This window comes from Siphateles boraxobius, unplaced genomic scaffold (genome assembly GCF_051911475.1).
Source record: "Siphateles boraxobius isolate OS27281-9 unplaced genomic scaffold, OSU_SipBor_1 42, whole genome shotgun sequence".
NCBI classification, from domain to species: Eukaryota; Metazoa; Chordata; class Actinopteri; order Cypriniformes; family Leuciscidae; genus Siphateles; species Siphateles boraxobius.
The window spans coordinates 846,402-861,037 of record NW_027509053.1 but is presented as its reverse complement, the minus strand read 5'-3'; the positions used below and the strand labels follow the sequence as shown (position 1 = coordinate 861,037).

Below are 14,636 nucleotides of genomic sequence, written 5' to 3'. Positions count from 1 at the left end.
CCCTTTTATGTCTTTGTCCATTTCTTCATATGCACTGTAATTGAAATCCAGTGTTTTTTTAAGACTAATGTTGAACAAATGCAGTAATAGTATTACTCTCATATTCATGTCATATGTGTCAGTGTTGTTACAATGTTTTGTTATGGCTTATATCATTCTTTCATTCTAATGGCATGTCTTGTTAATGCTAATGTAATGTTTTACATGACATTCCTTGAATCTTGTGTCATGACACTCCACCCCATGCCCCCAAACCCATGACATTTCATTCCAAGAAATTTCCAACAATCCTTGCCATGAAATTCTACTGCATCTTCTTCCGGTAAACATCACATGTTATTTCGTGTAATTCAGTTGAATCCGATTCAATCAAAATGTCCAATTTTTTCTGAAATGTCATGACTTGAAATTCCAAGTGCCATAGAATCCCATACATTGCATTAAAGTGTTACTATAAAGGTCATGTACTGCAGGTCAGTGTTACTTTAATGTTTGGTTAATTCTAGCATGAACTGAATTGCAGTGCTTTTATCAACATTGCTGAATTTCTGGATAAACTTGCCAGAGGGTTAAAGACTCTAGCTTGAGCCCGCAGCCAAAGGTTAGTTTGTCAGAAGTGGGATTCGAACCCACGCCTCCAGGGGAGACTGCGACCTGAACGCAGCGCCTTAGACCGCTCGGCCATCCTGACATGACGGCTAGTGGTCAGCTGGCCACTTCCACCTACACGGAATGGCAGATGATCTAGAATCTAGGGCTTCACCGCTCACCCGTGTCAGAGCACATGCCTCGTTGGCACAGTTAGGCAGCGCGTCAGTCTCATAATCTGAAGGTCGTGAGTTCGATCCTCACACGGGGCAGAATGGTGCTTTTTGATACACAGAACCGTGTAAATAAAGGAGCTGCTTTCTGTATTCCCTTTTATGCCTTTGTCCATTTCTTCATATGCACTGTAATTGAAATCCAGTGTTTTTTTAAGACTAATGTTGAACAAATGCAGTAATAGTATTACTATCATATTCATGTCATATGTGTCAGTGTTGTTACAATGTTTTGTTAAGGCTTATATCATTCTTTCATTCTAATGGCATGTCTTGTTAATGCTAATGTAATGTTTTACATGACATTCCTTGAATCTTGTGTCATGACACTCCACCCCATGCCCCCAAACCCATGACATTTCATTCCAAGAAATTTCCAACAATCCTTGCCATGAAATTCTACTGCATCTTCTTCCGGTAAACATCACATGTTATTTCGTGTAATTCAGTTGAATCCGATTCAATCAAAATGTCCAATTTTTTCTGAAATGTCATGATTTGAAATTCCAAGTGCCATAGAATCCCATACATTGCATTAAAGTGTAACTATAAAGGTCATGTACTGCAGGTCAGTGTTACTTTAATGTTTGGTTAATTCTAGCATGAACTGAATTGCAGTGCTTTGTCAACATTGCTGAATTTCTGGATAAACTTGCCAGAGGGTTAAAGACTCTAGCTTGAGCCCGCAGCCAAAGGTTAGGTTTGTCAGAAGTGGGATTCGAACCCACGCCTCCAGGGGAGACTGCGACCTGAACGCAGCGCCTAAGACCGCTCGGCCATCCTGACATGATGGCTAGTGGTCAGCTGGCCACTTCGACCTACACGGAATGGCAGATGATCTAGAATCTAGGGCTTCACCGCTCACCCGAGCCAGAGCACATGCCTCGTTGGCACAGTTAGGCAGCGCGTCAGTCTCATAATCTGAAGGTCGTGAGTTCGATCCTCACACGGGGCAGAATGGTGCTTTTTGATACACAGAACCGTGTAAATAAAGGAGCTGCTTTCTGTATTCCCTTTTATGCCTTTGTCCATTTCTTCATATGCACTGTAATTGAAATCCAGTGTTTTTTTAAGACTAATGTTGAACAAATGCAGTAATAGTATTACTATCATATTCATGTCATATGTGTCAGTGTTGTTACAATGTTTTGTTAAGGCTTATATCATTCTTTCATTCTAATGGCATGTCTTGTTAATGCTAATGTAATGTTTTACATGACATTCCTTGAATTGCAGTGCTTTGTCAACATTACTGCATTTCTGGATAAACTTGCCAGAGGGTTAAAGAACCTAGCTTGAGCCCGCAGCCAAAGGTTAGGTTTGTCAGAAGTGGGTTTCTAAACCACGCCTCCAGGGGTGATTGCGATCTGAACGCAGCGCATTAGACCGCTTGGCCATCCTGACATGATGGTCAGTGGTGAGCAGCATTTTTGGACCTACACGGAATGGCAGGTGATCTAGAGTCTAGGGGTCAACGCCCACCCGAGTCAGAGCACATGCCACGTTGGCGCAGTTAGGCAGCGCGTCAGTCTCATAATCTGTCATTTCTTCATATGCACTGTAATTGAAATCCAGTGTTTTTTTAAGACTAATGTTGAACAAATGCAGTAATAGTATTACTCTCATATTCATGTCATATGTGTCAGTGTTGTTACAATGTTTTGTTAAGGCTTATATCATTCTTTCATTCTAATGGCATGTCTTGTTAATGCTAATGTAATGTTTTACATGACATTCCTTGAATCTTGTGTCATGACACTCCACCCCATGCCCCCAAACCCATGACATTTCATTCCAAGAAATTTCCAACAATCCTTGCCATGAAATTCTACTGCATCTACTGCATTCCTTGAATCTTGTGTCATGACACTCCACCCCATGCCCCCAAACCCATGACATTTCATTCCAAGAAATTTCCAAGAATCCTTGCCATGAAATTCTACTGCATCTACTGCATTCCTTGAATCTTGTGTCATGACACTCCACCCCATGCCCCCAAACCCATGACATTTCATTCCAAGAAATTTCCAAGAATCCTTGCCATGAAATTCTACTGCATCTTCTTCCGGTAAACATCACAACATGTCATTTCGTGAAATTCAGTTGAATCCGATTCAATCAACATGTCAATTTTTTCTGAAATGTCATGACTTGAAATTCCAAGTGCCATAGAATCCAATACATTGCACTAAAGTGTTACTATAAAGGTCATGTACTGCAGGTCAGTGTTACTTTAATGTTTGGTTAATTCTAGCATGAACTGAATTGCAGTGCTTTGTCAACATTACTGCATTTCTGGATAAACTTGCCAGAGGGTTAAAGACTCTAGCTTGAGCCCGCAGCCAAAGGTTAGGTTTGTCAGAAGTGGGATTCGAACCCACGCCTCCAGGGGAGACTGCAACCTGAACGCAGCGCCTTAGACCGCTCGGCCATCCTGACATGACGGCCAGTGGACAGCAGCATTTTTCCACCTACACGGAATGGCAGATGATCTAGAATCTAGGGCTTCACCGCTCACCCAAGTCAGAGCACATGCCTCGTTGGCGCAGTTAGGCAGCGCGTCAGTCTCATAATCTGAAGGTCGTGAGTTCGAGCCTCACACGGGGCAGAATGGTGCTTTTTGATACACGGGACCGTGTAAATAAAGGAGCTGCTTTCTGTATTCCCTTTTATGTCTTTGTCCATTTCTTCATATGCACTGTAATTGAAATCCAGTGTTTTTTTAAGACTAATGTTGAACAAATGCAGTAATAGTATTACTCTCACATTCATGTCATATGTGTCAATGTTGTTACAATGTTTTGTTAAGGCTTATATCATTCTTTCATTCTAATGGCATGTCTTGTTAATGCTAATGTAATGTTTTACATGACATTCCTTGAATCTTGTGTCATGACACTCCACCCCATGCCCCCAAACCCATGACATTTCATTCCAAGAAATTTCCAAGAATCCTTGCCATGAAATTCTACTGCATCTTCTTCCGGTAAACATCACAACATGTCATTTCGTGAAATTCAGTTGAATCCGATTCAATCAACATGTCAATTTTTTCTGAAATGTCATGACTTGAAATTCCAAGTGCCATAGAATCCAATACATTGCACTAAAGTGTTACTATAAAGGTCATGTACTGCAGGTCAGTGTTACTTTAATGTTTGGTTAATTCTAGCATGAACTGAATTGCAGTGCTTTGTCAACATTACTGCATTTCTGGATAAACTTGCCAGAGGGTTAAAGACTCTAGCTTGAGCCCGCAGCCAAAGGTTAGGTTTGTCAGAAGTGGGATTCGAACCCACGCCTCCAGGGGAGACTGCGACCTGAACGCAGCGCCTTAGACCGCTCGGCCATCCTGACATGACGGCCAGTGGACAGCAGCATTTTTGCACCTACACGGAATGGCAGATGATCTAGAATCTAGGGCTTCACCGCTCACCCAAGTCAGAGCACATGCCTCGTTGGCGCAGTTATGCAGCGCGTCAGTCTCATAATCTGAAGGTCGTGAGTTCGAGCCTCACACGGGGCAGAATGGTTCTTTTTGATACACGGGACCGTGTAAATAAAGGAGCTGCTTTCTGTATTCCCTTTTATGTCTTTGTCCATTTCTTCATATGCACTGTAATTGAAATCCAGTGTTTTTTTAAGACTAATGTTGAACAAATGCAGTAATAGTATTACTCTCATATTCATGTCATATGTGTCAGTGTTGTTACAATGTTTTGTTATGGCTTATATCATTCTTTCATTCTAATGGCATGTCTTGTTAATGCTAATGTAATGTTTTACATGACATTCCTTGAATCTTGTGTCATGACACTCCACCCCATGCCCCCAAACCCATGACATTTCATTCCAAGAAATTTCCAACAATCCTTGCCATGAAATTCTACTGCATCTTCTTCCGGTAAACATCACATGTTATTTCGTGTAATTCAGTTGAATCCGATTCAATCAAAATGTCCAATTTTTTCTGAAATGTCATGACTTGAAATTCCAAGTGCCATAGAATCCCATACATTGCATTAAAGTGTTACTATAAAGGTCATGTACTGCAGGTCAGTGTTACTTTAATGTTTGGTTAATTCTAGCATGAACTGAATTGCAGTGCTTTGTCAACATTGCTGAATTTCTGGATAAACTTGCCAGAGGGTTAAAGACTCTAGCTTGAGCCCGCAGCCAAAGGTTAGTTTGTCAGAAGTGGGATTCGAACCCACGCCTCCAGGGGAGACTGCGACCTGAACGCAGCGCCTTAGACCGCTCGGCCATCCTGACATGACGGCTAGTGGTCAGCTGGCCACTTCCACCTACACGGAATGGCAGATGATCTAGAATCTAGGGCTTCACCGCTCACCCGTGTCAGAGCACATGCCTCGTTGGCACAGTTAGGCAGCGCGTCAGTCTCATAATCTGAAGGTCGTGAGTTCGATCCTCACACGGGGCAGAATGGTGCTTTTTGATACACAGAACCGTGTAAATAAAGGAGCTGCTTTCTGTATTCCCTTTTATGCCTTTGTCCATTTCTTCATATGCACTGTAATTGAAATCCAGTGTTTTTTTAAGACTAATGTTGAACAAATGCAGTAATAGTATTACTATCATATTCATGTCATATGTGTCAGTGTTGTTACAATGTTTTGTTAAGGCTTATATCATTCTTTCATTCTAATGGCATGTCTTGTTAATGCTAATGTAATGTTTTACATGACATTCCTTGAATCTTGTGTCATGACACTCCACCCCATGCCCCCAAACCCATGACATTTCATTCCAAGAAATTTCCAACAATCCTTGCCATGAAATTCTACTGCATCTTCTTCCGGTAAACATCACATGTTATTTCGTGTAATTCAGTTGAATCCGATTCAATCAAAATGTCCAATTTTTTCTGAAATGTCATGATTTGAAATTCCAAGTGCCATAGAATCCCATACATTGCATTAAAGTGTAACTATAAAGGTCATGTACTGCAGGTCAGTGTTACTTTAATGTTTGGTTAATTCTAGCATGAACTGAATTGCAGTGCTTTGTCAACATTGCTGAATTTCTGGATAAACTTGCCAGAGGGTTAAAGACTCTAGCTTGAGCCCGCAGCCAAAGGTTAGGTTTGTCAGAAGTGGGATTCGAACCCACGCCTCCAGGGGAGACTGCGACCTGAACGCAGCGCCTTAGACCGCTCGGCCATCCTGACATGATGGCTAGTGGTCAGCTGGCCACTTCGACCTACACGGAATGGCAGATGATCTAGAATCTAGGGCTTCACCGCTCACCCGAGCCAGAGCACATGCCTCGTTGGCACAGTTAGGCAGCGCGTCAGTCTCATAATCTGAAGGTCGTGAGTTCGATCCTCACACGGGGCAGAATGGTGCTTTTTGATACACAGAACCGTGTAAATAAAGGAGCTGCTTTCTGTATTCCCTTTTATGCCTTTGTCCATTTCTTCATATGCACTGTAATTGAAATCCAGTGTTTTTTTAAGACTAATGTTGAACAAATGCAGTAATAGTATTACTATCATATTCATGTCATATGTGTCAGTGTTGTTACAATGTTTTGTTAAGGCTTATATCATTCTTTCATTCTAATGGCATGTATTGTTAATGCTAATGTAATGTTTTACATGACATTCCTTGAATTGCAGTGCTTTGTCAACATTACTGCATTTCTGGATAAACTTGCCAGAGGGTTAAAGAACCTAGCTTGAGCCCGCAGCCAAAGGTTAGGTTTGTCAGAAGTGGGTTTCTAAACCACGCCTCCAGGGGTGATTGCGATCTGAACGCAGCGCATTAGACCGCTTGGCCATCCTGACATGATGGTCAGTGGTGAGCAGCATTTTTGGACCTACCCGGAATGGCAGGTGATCTAGAGTCTAGGGGTCAACGCCCACCCGAGTCAGAGCACATGCCACGTTGGCGCAGTTAGGCAGCGCGTCAGTCTCATAATCTGTCATTTCTTCATATGCACTGTAATTGAAATCCAGTGTTTTTTTAAGACTAATGTTGAACAAATGCAGTAATAGTATTACTCTCATATTCATGTCATATGTGTCAGTGTTGTTACAATGTTTTGTTAAGGCTTATATCATTCTTTCATTCTAATGGCATGTCTTGTTAATGCTAATGTAATGTTTTACATGACATTCCTTGAATCTTGTGTCATGACACTCCACCCCATGCCCCCAAACCCATGACATTTCATTCCAAGAAATTTCCAACAATCCTTGCCATGAAATTCTACTGCATCTACTGCATTCCTTGAATCTTGTGTCATGACACTCCACCCCATGCCCCCAAACCCATGACATTTCATTCCAAGAAATTTCCAAGAATCCTTGCCATGAAATTCTACTGCATCTTCTTCCGGTAAACATCACAACATGTCATTTCGTGAAATTCAGTTGAATCCGATTCAATCAACATGTCAATTTTTTCTGAAATGTCATGACTTGAAATTCCAAGTGCCATAGAATCCAATACATTGCACTAAAGTGTTACTATAAAGGTCATGTACTGCAGGTCAGTGTTACTTTAATGTTTGGTTAATTCTAGCATGAACTGAATTGCAGTGCTTTGTCAACATTACTGCATTTCTGGATAAACTTGCCAGAGGGTTAAAGACTCTAGCTTGAGCCCGCAGCCAAAGGTTAGGTTTGTCAGAAGTGGGATTCGAACCCACGCCTCCAGGGGAGACTGCGACCTGAACGCAGCGCCTTAGACCGCTCGGCCATCCTGACATGACGGCCAGTGGACAGCAGCATTTTTGCACCTACACGGAATGGCAGATGATCTAGAATCTAGGGCTTCACCGCTCACCCAAGTCAGAGCACATGCCTCGTTGGCGCAGTTAGGCAGCGCGTCAGTCTCATAATCTGAAGGTCGTGAGTTCGAGCCTCACACGGGGCAGAATGGTGCTTTTTGATACACGGGACCGTGTAAATAAAGGAGCTGCTTTCTGTATTCCCTTTTATGTCTTTGTCCATTTCTTCATATGCACTGTAATTGAAATCCAGTGTTTTTTTAAGACTAATGTTGAACAAATGCAGTAATAGTATTACTCTCACATTCATGTCATATGTGTCAATGTTGTTACAATGTTTTGTTAAGGCTTATATCATTCTTTCATTCTAATGGCATGTCTTGTTAATGCTAATGTAATGTTTTACATGACATTCCTTGAATCTTGTGTCATGACACTCCACCCCATGCCCCCAAACCCATGACATTTCATTCCAAGAAATTTCCAAGAATCCTTGCCATGAAATTCTACTGCATCTTCTTCCGGTAAACATCACAACATGTCATTTTGTGAAATTCAGTTGAATCCGATTCAATCAACATGTCCATTTTTTTCTGAAATGTCATGACTTGAAATTCCAAGTGCCATAGAATCCCATACATTGCACTAAAGTGTTACTATAAAGGTCATGTACTGCAGGTCAGTGTTACTTTAATGTTTGGTTAATTCTAGCATGAACTGAATTGCAGTGCTTTGTCAACATTACTGCATTTCTGGATAAACTTGCCAGAGGGTTAAAGACTCTAGCTTGAGCCCGCAGCCAAAGGCTAGGTTTGTCAGAAGTGGGATTCGAACCCACGCCTCCAGGGGAGACTGCGACCTGAACGCAGCGCCTTAGACCGCTCGGCCATCCTGACATGACGGCCAGTGGTCAGCTGGCCACTTCCACCTACACGGAATGGCAGATGATCTAGAATCTAGGGCTTCACCGCTCACCCGAGTCAGAGTACATGCCTCGTTGGCACAGTTAGGCAGCGCGTCAGTCTCATAATCTGAAGGTCGTGAGTTCGAGCCTCACACGGGGCAGAATGGTGCTTTTTGATACACGGAACCGTGTAAATAAAGGAGCTGCTTTCTGTATTCCCTTTTATGCCTTTGTCCATTTCTTCATATGCACTGTAATTGAAATCCAGTGTTTTTTTAAGACTAATGTTGAACAAATGCAGTAATAGTATTACTCTCATATTCATGTCATATGTGTCAGTGTTGTTACAATGTTTTGTTAAGGCTTATATCATTCTTTCATTCTAATGGCATGTCTTGTTAATGCTAATGTAATGTTTTACATGACATTCCTTGAATCTTGTGTCATGACACTCCACCCCATGCCCCCAAACCCATGACATTTCATTCCAAGAAATTTCCAACAATCCTTGCCATGAAATTCTACTGCATCTTCTTCCGGTAAACATCACATGTTATTTCGTGTAATTCAGTTGAATCCGATTCAATCAAAATGTCCAATTTTTTCTGAAATGTCATGACTTGAAATTCCAAGTGCCATAGAATCCCATACATTGCATTAAAGTGTTACTATTAAGGTCATGTACTGCAGGTCAGTGTTACTTTAATGTTTGGTTAATTCTAGCATGAACTGAATTGCAGTGCTTTGTCAACATTGCTGAATTTCTGGATAAACTTGCCAGAGGGTTAAAGACTCTAGCTTGAGCCCGCAGCCAAAGGTTAGTTTGTCAGAAGTGGGATTCGAACCCACGCCTCCAGGGGAGACTGCGACCTGAACGCAGCGCCTTAGACCGCTCGGCCATCCTGACATGACGGCTAGTGGTCAGCTGGCCACTTCCACCTACACGGAATGGCAGATGATCTAGAATCTAGGGCTTCACCGCTCACCCGTGTCAGAGCACATGCCTCGTTGGCACAGTTAGGCAGCGCGTCAGTCTCATAATCTGAAGGTCGTGAGTTCGATCCTCACACGGGGCAGAATGGTGCTTTTTGATACACAGAACCGTGTAAATAAAGGAGCTGCTTTCTGTATTCCCTTTTATGCCTTTGTCCATTTCTTCATATGCACTGTAATTGAAATCCAGTGTTTTTTAAGACTAATGTTGAACAAATGCAGTAATAGTATTACTATCATATTCATGTCATATGTGTCAGTGTTGTTACAATGTTTTGTTAAGGCTTATATCATTCTTTCATTCTAATGGCATGTCTTGTTAATGCTAATGTAATGTTTTACATGACATTCCTTGAATTGCAGTGCTTTGTCAACATTACTGCATTTCTGGATAAACTTGCCAGAGGGTTAAAGAACCTAGCTTGAGCCCGCAGCCAAAGGTTAGGTTTGTCAGAAGTGGGTTTCTAAACCACGCCTCCAGGGGTGACTGCGATCTGAACGCAGCGCCTTAGACCGCTTGGCCATCCTGACATGATGGTCAGTGGTGAGCAGCATTTTTGGACCTACACGGAATGGCAGGTGATCTAGAGTCTAGGGGTCAACGCTCACCCGAGTCAGAGCACATGCCACGTTGGCGCAGTTAGGCAGCGCGTCAGTCTCATAATCTGTCATTTCTTCATATGCACTGTAATTGAAATCCAGTGTTTTTTTAAGACTAATGTTGAACAAATGCAGTAATAGTATTACTCTCATATTCATGTCATATGTGTCAGTGTTGTTACAATGTTTTGTTAAGGCTTATATCATTCTTTCATTCTAATGGCATGTCTTGTTAATGCTAATGTAATGTTTTACATGACATTCCTTGAATCTTGTGTCATGACACTCCACCCCATGCCCCCAAACCCATGACATTTCATTCCAAGAAATTTCCAACAATCCTTGCCATGAAATTCTACTGCATCTACTGCATTCCTTGAATCTTGTGTCATGACACTCCACCCCATGCCCCCAAACCCATGACATTTCATTCCAAGAAATTTCCAAGAATCCTTGCCATGAAATTCTACTGCATCTTCTTCCGGTAAACATCACAACATGTCATTTCGTGAAATTCAGTTGAATCCGATTCAATCAACATGTCAATTTTTTCTGAAATGTCATGACTTGAAATTCCAAGTGCCATAGAATCCAATACATTGCACTAAAGTGTTACTATAAAGGTCATGTACTGCAGGTCAGTGTTACTTTAATGTTTGGTTAATTCTAGCATGAACTGAATTGCAGTGCTTTGTCAACATTACTGCATTTCTGGATAAACTTGCCAGAGGGTTAAAGACTCTAGCTTGAGCCCGCAGCCAAAGGTTAGGTTTGTCAGAAGTGGGATTCGAACCCACGCCTCCAGGGGAGACTGCGACCTGAACGCAGCGCCTTAGACCGCTCGGCCATCCTGACATGACGGCCAGTGGTCAGCTGGCCACTTCCACCTACACGGAATGGCAGATGATCTAGAATCTAGGGCTTCACCGCTCACCCGAGTCAGAGCACATGCCTCGTTGGCACAGTTAGGCAGCGCGTCAGTCTCATAATCTGAAGGTCGTGAGTTCGAGCCTCACACGGGGCAGAATGGTGCTTTTTGATACACGGAACCGTGTAAATAAAGGAGCTGCTTTCTGTATTCCCTTTTATGTCTTTGTCCATTTCTTCATATGCACTGTAATTGAAATCCAGTGTTTTTTTAAGACTAATGTTGAACAAATGCAGTAATAGTATTACTCTCATATTCATGTCATATGTGTCAGTGTTGTTACAATGTTTTGTTAAGGCTTATATCATTCTTTCATTCTAATGGCATGTCTTGTTAATGCCAATGTAATGTTTTACATGACATTCCTTGAATCTTGTGTCATGACACTCCACCCCATGCCCCCAAACCCATGACATTTCATTCCAAGAAATTTCCAAGAATCCTTGCCATGAAATTCTACTGCATCTACTGCATTCCTTGAATCTTGTGTCATGACACTCCACCCCATGCCCCCAAACCCATGACATTTCATTCCAAGAAATTTCCAAGAATCCTTGCCATGAAATTCTACTGCATCTTCTTCCGGTAAACATCACAACATGTCATTTCGTGAAATTCAGTTGAATCCGATTCAATCAACATGTCCATTTTTTTCTGAAATGTCATGACTTGAAATTCCAAGTGCCATAGAATCCCATACATTGCACTAAAGTGTTACTATAAAGGTCATGTACTGCAGGTCAGTGTTACTTTAATGTTTGGTTAATTCTAGCATGAACTGAATTGCAGTGCTTTGTCAACATTACTGCATTTCTGGATAAACTTGCCAGAGGGTTAAAGACTCTAGCTTGAGCCCGCAGCCAAAGGCTAGGTTTGTCAGAAGTGGGATTCGAACCCACGCCTCCAGGGGAGACTGCGACCTGAACGCAGCGCCTTAGACCGCTCGGCCATCCTGACATGACGGCCAGTGGTCAGCTGGCCACTTCCACCTACACGGAATGGCAGATGATCTAGAATCTAGAGCTTCACCGCTCACCCGAGTCAGAGCACATGCCTCGTTGGCACAGATAGGCAGCGCGTCAGTCTCATAATCTGAAGGTCGTGAGTTCGAGCCTCACACGGGGCAGAATGGTGCTTTTTGATACACGGAACCGTGTAAATAAAGGAGCTGCTTTCTGTATTCCCTTTTATGCCTTTGTCCATTTCTTCATATGCACTGTAATTGAAATCCAGTGTTTTTTTAAGACTAATGTTGAACAAATGCATTAATAGTATTACTCTCATATTCATGTCATATGTGTCAGTGTTGTTACAATGTTTTGTTAAGGCTTATATCATTCTTTCATTCTAATGGCATGTCTTGTTAATGCTAATGTAATGTTTTACATGACATTCCTTGAATCTTGTGTCATGACACTCCACCCCATGCCCCCAAACCCATGACATTTCATTCCAAGAAATTTCCAACAATCCTTGCCATGAAATTCTACTGCATCTTCTTCCGGTAAACATCACATGTTATTTCGTGTAATTCAGTTGAATCCGATTCAATCAAAATGTCCAATTTTTTCTGAAATGTCATGACTTGAAATTCCAAGTGCCATAGAATCCCATACATTGCATTAAAGTGTTACTATAAAGGTCATGTACTGCAGGTCAGTGTTACTTTAATGTTTGGTTAATTCTAGCATGAACTGAATTGCAGTGCTTTGTCAACATTGCTGAATTTCTGGATAAACTTGCCAGAGGGTTAAAGACTCTAGCTTGAGCCCGCAGCCAAAGGTTAGTTTGTCAGAAGTGGGATTCGAACCCACGCCTCCAGGGGAGACTGCGACCTGAACGCAGCGCCTTAGACCGCTCGGCCATCCTGACATGATGGCTAGTGGTCAGCTGGCCACTTCGACCTACACGGAATGGCAGATGATCTAGAATCTAGGGCTTCACCGCTCACCCGAGCCAGAGCACATGCCTCGTTGGCACAGTTAGGCAGCGCGTCAGTCTCATAATCTGAAGGTCGTGAGTTCGATCCTCACACGGGGCAGAATGGTGCTTTTTGATACACAGAACTGTGTAAATAAAGGAGCTGCTTTCTGTATTCCCTTTTATGCCTTTGTCCATTTCTTCATATGCACTGTAATTGAAATCCAGTGTTTTTTTAAGACTAATGTTGAACAAATGCAGTAATAGTATTACTATCATATTCATGTCATATGTGTCAGTGTTGTTACAATGTTTTGTTAAGGCTTATATCATTCTTTCATTCTAATGGCATGTCTTGTTAATGCTAATGTAATGTTTTACATGACATTCCTTGAATTGCAGTGCTTTGTCAACATTACTGCATTTCTGGATAAACTTGCCAGAGGGTTAAAGAACCTAGCTTGAGCCCGCAGCCAAAGGTTAGGTTTGTCAGAAGTGGGTTTCTAAACCACGCCTCCAGGGGTGACTGCGATCTGAACGCAGCGCCTTAGACCGCTTGGCCATCCTGACATGATGGTCAGTGGTGAGCAGCATTTTTGGACCTACACGGAATGGCAGGTGATCTAGAGTCTAGGGGTCAACGCTCACCCGAGTCAGAGCACATGCCACGTTGGCGCAGTTAGGCAGCGCGTCAGTCTCATAATCTGTCATTTCTTCATATGCACTGTAATTGAAATCCAGTGTTTTTTTAAGACTAATGTTGAACAAATGCAGTAATAGTATTACTCTCATATTCATGTCATATGTGTCAGTGTTGTTACAATGTTTTGTTAAGGCTTATATCATTCTTTCATTCTAATGGCATGTCTTGTTAATGCTAATGTAATGTTTTACATGACATTCCTTGAATCTTGTGTCATGACACTCCACCCCATGCCCCCAAACCCATGACATTTCATTCCAAGAAATTTCCAAGAATCCTTGCCATGAAATTCTACTGCATCTACTGCATTCCTTGAATCTTGTGTCATGACACTCCACCCCATGCCCCCAAACCCATGACATTTCATTCCAAGAAATTTCCAAGAATCCTTGCCATGAAATTCTACTGCATCTTCTTCCGGTAAACATCACAACATGTCATTTCGTGAAATTCAGTTGAATCCGATTCAATCAACATGTCAATTTTTTCTGAAATGTCATGACTTGAAATTCCAAGTGCCATAGAATCCAATACATTGCACTAAAGTGTTACTATAAAGGTCATGTACTGCAGGTCAGTGTTACTTTAATGTTTGGTTAATTCTAGCATGAACTGAATTGCAGTGCTTTGTCAACATTACTGCATTTCTGGATAAACTTGCCAGAGGGTTAAAGACTCTAGCTTGAGCCCGCAGCCAAAGGTTAGGTTTGTCAGAAGTGGGATTCGAACCCACGCCTCCAGCGGAGACTGCGACCTGAACGCAGCGCCTTAGACCGCTCGGCCATCCTGACATGACGGCCAGTGGACAGCAGCATTTTTGCACCTACACGGAATGGCAGATGATCTAGAATCTAGGGCTTCACCGCTCACCCGAGTCAGAGCACATGCCTCGTTGGCGCAGTTAGGCAGCGCGTCAGTCTCATAATCTGAAGGTCGTGAGTTCGAGCCTCACACGGGGCAGAATGGTGCTTTTTGATACACGGGACCGTGTAAATAAAGGAGCTGCTTTCTGTA

The 14,636-nt window shown here is 42.3% G+C and overlaps 26 non-coding genes across 26 annotated transcripts; 13 read left to right on the top strand and 13 right to left on the bottom strand.

Moving 5' to 3' along the window:
• Positions 1–608: 608 nt before the first annotated feature.
• On the bottom strand, positions 609–691 carry trnal-cag (transfer RNA leucine (anticodon CAG)). Its single transcript has one exon. It is a non-coding gene; the product is annotated as a tRNA-Leu (tRNA).
• A 95-nt stretch (positions 692–786) lies between these two features.
• Positions 787–860, top strand: trnam-cau (transfer RNA methionine (anticodon CAU)). The gene has a single exon. It is a non-coding gene; the product is annotated as a tRNA-Met (tRNA).
• Positions 861–1,524: 664 nt separating this feature from the next.
• trnal-cag (transfer RNA leucine (anticodon CAG)) lies at positions 1,525–1,607 on the bottom strand. The gene has a single exon. It is a non-coding gene; the product is annotated as a tRNA-Leu (tRNA).
• A 95-nt stretch (positions 1,608–1,702) lies between these two features.
• On the top strand, positions 1,703–1,776 carry trnam-cau (transfer RNA methionine (anticodon CAU)). The gene has a single exon. It is a non-coding gene; the product is annotated as a tRNA-Met (tRNA).
• A 1,401-nt stretch (positions 1,777–3,177) lies between these two features.
• trnal-cag (transfer RNA leucine (anticodon CAG)) lies at positions 3,178–3,260 on the bottom strand. The gene has a single exon. It is a non-coding gene; the product is annotated as a tRNA-Leu (tRNA).
• Positions 3,261–3,355: 95 nt separating this feature from the next.
• trnam-cau (transfer RNA methionine (anticodon CAU)) lies at positions 3,356–3,429 on the top strand. Its single transcript has one exon. It is a non-coding gene; the product is annotated as a tRNA-Met (tRNA).
• Positions 3,430–4,095: 666 nt separating this feature from the next.
• trnal-cag (transfer RNA leucine (anticodon CAG)) lies at positions 4,096–4,178 on the bottom strand. The gene has a single exon. It is a non-coding gene; the product is annotated as a tRNA-Leu (tRNA).
• A 95-nt stretch (positions 4,179–4,273) lies between these two features.
• trnam-cau (transfer RNA methionine (anticodon CAU)) lies at positions 4,274–4,347 on the top strand. Its single transcript has one exon. It is a non-coding gene; the product is annotated as a tRNA-Met (tRNA).
• A 663-nt stretch (positions 4,348–5,010) lies between these two features.
• Positions 5,011–5,093, bottom strand: trnal-cag (transfer RNA leucine (anticodon CAG)). Its single transcript has one exon. It is a non-coding gene; the product is annotated as a tRNA-Leu (tRNA).
• A 95-nt stretch (positions 5,094–5,188) lies between these two features.
• trnam-cau (transfer RNA methionine (anticodon CAU)) lies at positions 5,189–5,262 on the top strand. Its single transcript has one exon. It is a non-coding gene; the product is annotated as a tRNA-Met (tRNA).
• Positions 5,263–5,926: 664 nt separating this feature from the next.
• trnal-cag (transfer RNA leucine (anticodon CAG)) lies at positions 5,927–6,009 on the bottom strand. The gene has a single exon. It is a non-coding gene; the product is annotated as a tRNA-Leu (tRNA).
• A 95-nt stretch (positions 6,010–6,104) lies between these two features.
• Positions 6,105–6,178, top strand: trnam-cau (transfer RNA methionine (anticodon CAU)). The gene has a single exon. It is a non-coding gene; the product is annotated as a tRNA-Met (tRNA).
• Positions 6,179–7,468: 1,290 nt separating this feature from the next.
• trnal-cag (transfer RNA leucine (anticodon CAG)) lies at positions 7,469–7,551 on the bottom strand. The gene has a single exon. It is a non-coding gene; the product is annotated as a tRNA-Leu (tRNA).
• Positions 7,552–7,646: 95 nt separating this feature from the next.
• Positions 7,647–7,720, top strand: trnam-cau (transfer RNA methionine (anticodon CAU)). Its single transcript has one exon. It is a non-coding gene; the product is annotated as a tRNA-Met (tRNA).
• Positions 7,721–8,387: 667 nt separating this feature from the next.
• On the bottom strand, positions 8,388–8,470 carry trnal-cag (transfer RNA leucine (anticodon CAG)). The gene has a single exon. It is a non-coding gene; the product is annotated as a tRNA-Leu (tRNA).
• Positions 8,471–8,565: 95 nt separating this feature from the next.
• trnam-cau (transfer RNA methionine (anticodon CAU)) lies at positions 8,566–8,639 on the top strand. The gene has a single exon. It is a non-coding gene; the product is annotated as a tRNA-Met (tRNA).
• Positions 8,640–9,302: 663 nt separating this feature from the next.
• trnal-cag (transfer RNA leucine (anticodon CAG)) lies at positions 9,303–9,385 on the bottom strand. Its single transcript has one exon. It is a non-coding gene; the product is annotated as a tRNA-Leu (tRNA).
• A 95-nt stretch (positions 9,386–9,480) lies between these two features.
• On the top strand, positions 9,481–9,554 carry trnam-cau (transfer RNA methionine (anticodon CAU)). Its single transcript has one exon. It is a non-coding gene; the product is annotated as a tRNA-Met (tRNA).
• Positions 9,555–10,843: 1,289 nt separating this feature from the next.
• On the bottom strand, positions 10,844–10,926 carry trnal-cag (transfer RNA leucine (anticodon CAG)). Its single transcript has one exon. It is a non-coding gene; the product is annotated as a tRNA-Leu (tRNA).
• Positions 10,927–11,021: 95 nt separating this feature from the next.
• trnam-cau (transfer RNA methionine (anticodon CAU)) lies at positions 11,022–11,095 on the top strand. Its single transcript has one exon. It is a non-coding gene; the product is annotated as a tRNA-Met (tRNA).
• A 778-nt stretch (positions 11,096–11,873) lies between these two features.
• Positions 11,874–11,956, bottom strand: trnal-cag (transfer RNA leucine (anticodon CAG)). The gene has a single exon. It is a non-coding gene; the product is annotated as a tRNA-Leu (tRNA).
• A 95-nt stretch (positions 11,957–12,051) lies between these two features.
• On the top strand, positions 12,052–12,125 carry trnam-cau (transfer RNA methionine (anticodon CAU)). The gene has a single exon. It is a non-coding gene; the product is annotated as a tRNA-Met (tRNA).
• A 663-nt stretch (positions 12,126–12,788) lies between these two features.
• trnal-cag (transfer RNA leucine (anticodon CAG)) lies at positions 12,789–12,871 on the bottom strand. Its single transcript has one exon. It is a non-coding gene; the product is annotated as a tRNA-Leu (tRNA).
• A 95-nt stretch (positions 12,872–12,966) lies between these two features.
• On the top strand, positions 12,967–13,040 carry trnam-cau (transfer RNA methionine (anticodon CAU)). Its single transcript has one exon. It is a non-coding gene; the product is annotated as a tRNA-Met (tRNA).
• A 1,290-nt stretch (positions 13,041–14,330) lies between these two features.
• trnal-cag (transfer RNA leucine (anticodon CAG)) lies at positions 14,331–14,413 on the bottom strand. The gene has a single exon. It is a non-coding gene; the product is annotated as a tRNA-Leu (tRNA).
• Positions 14,414–14,508: 95 nt separating this feature from the next.
• Positions 14,509–14,582, top strand: trnam-cau (transfer RNA methionine (anticodon CAU)). Its single transcript has one exon. It is a non-coding gene; the product is annotated as a tRNA-Met (tRNA).
• The last annotated feature ends 54 nt before the right edge of the window (positions 14,583–14,636 follow it).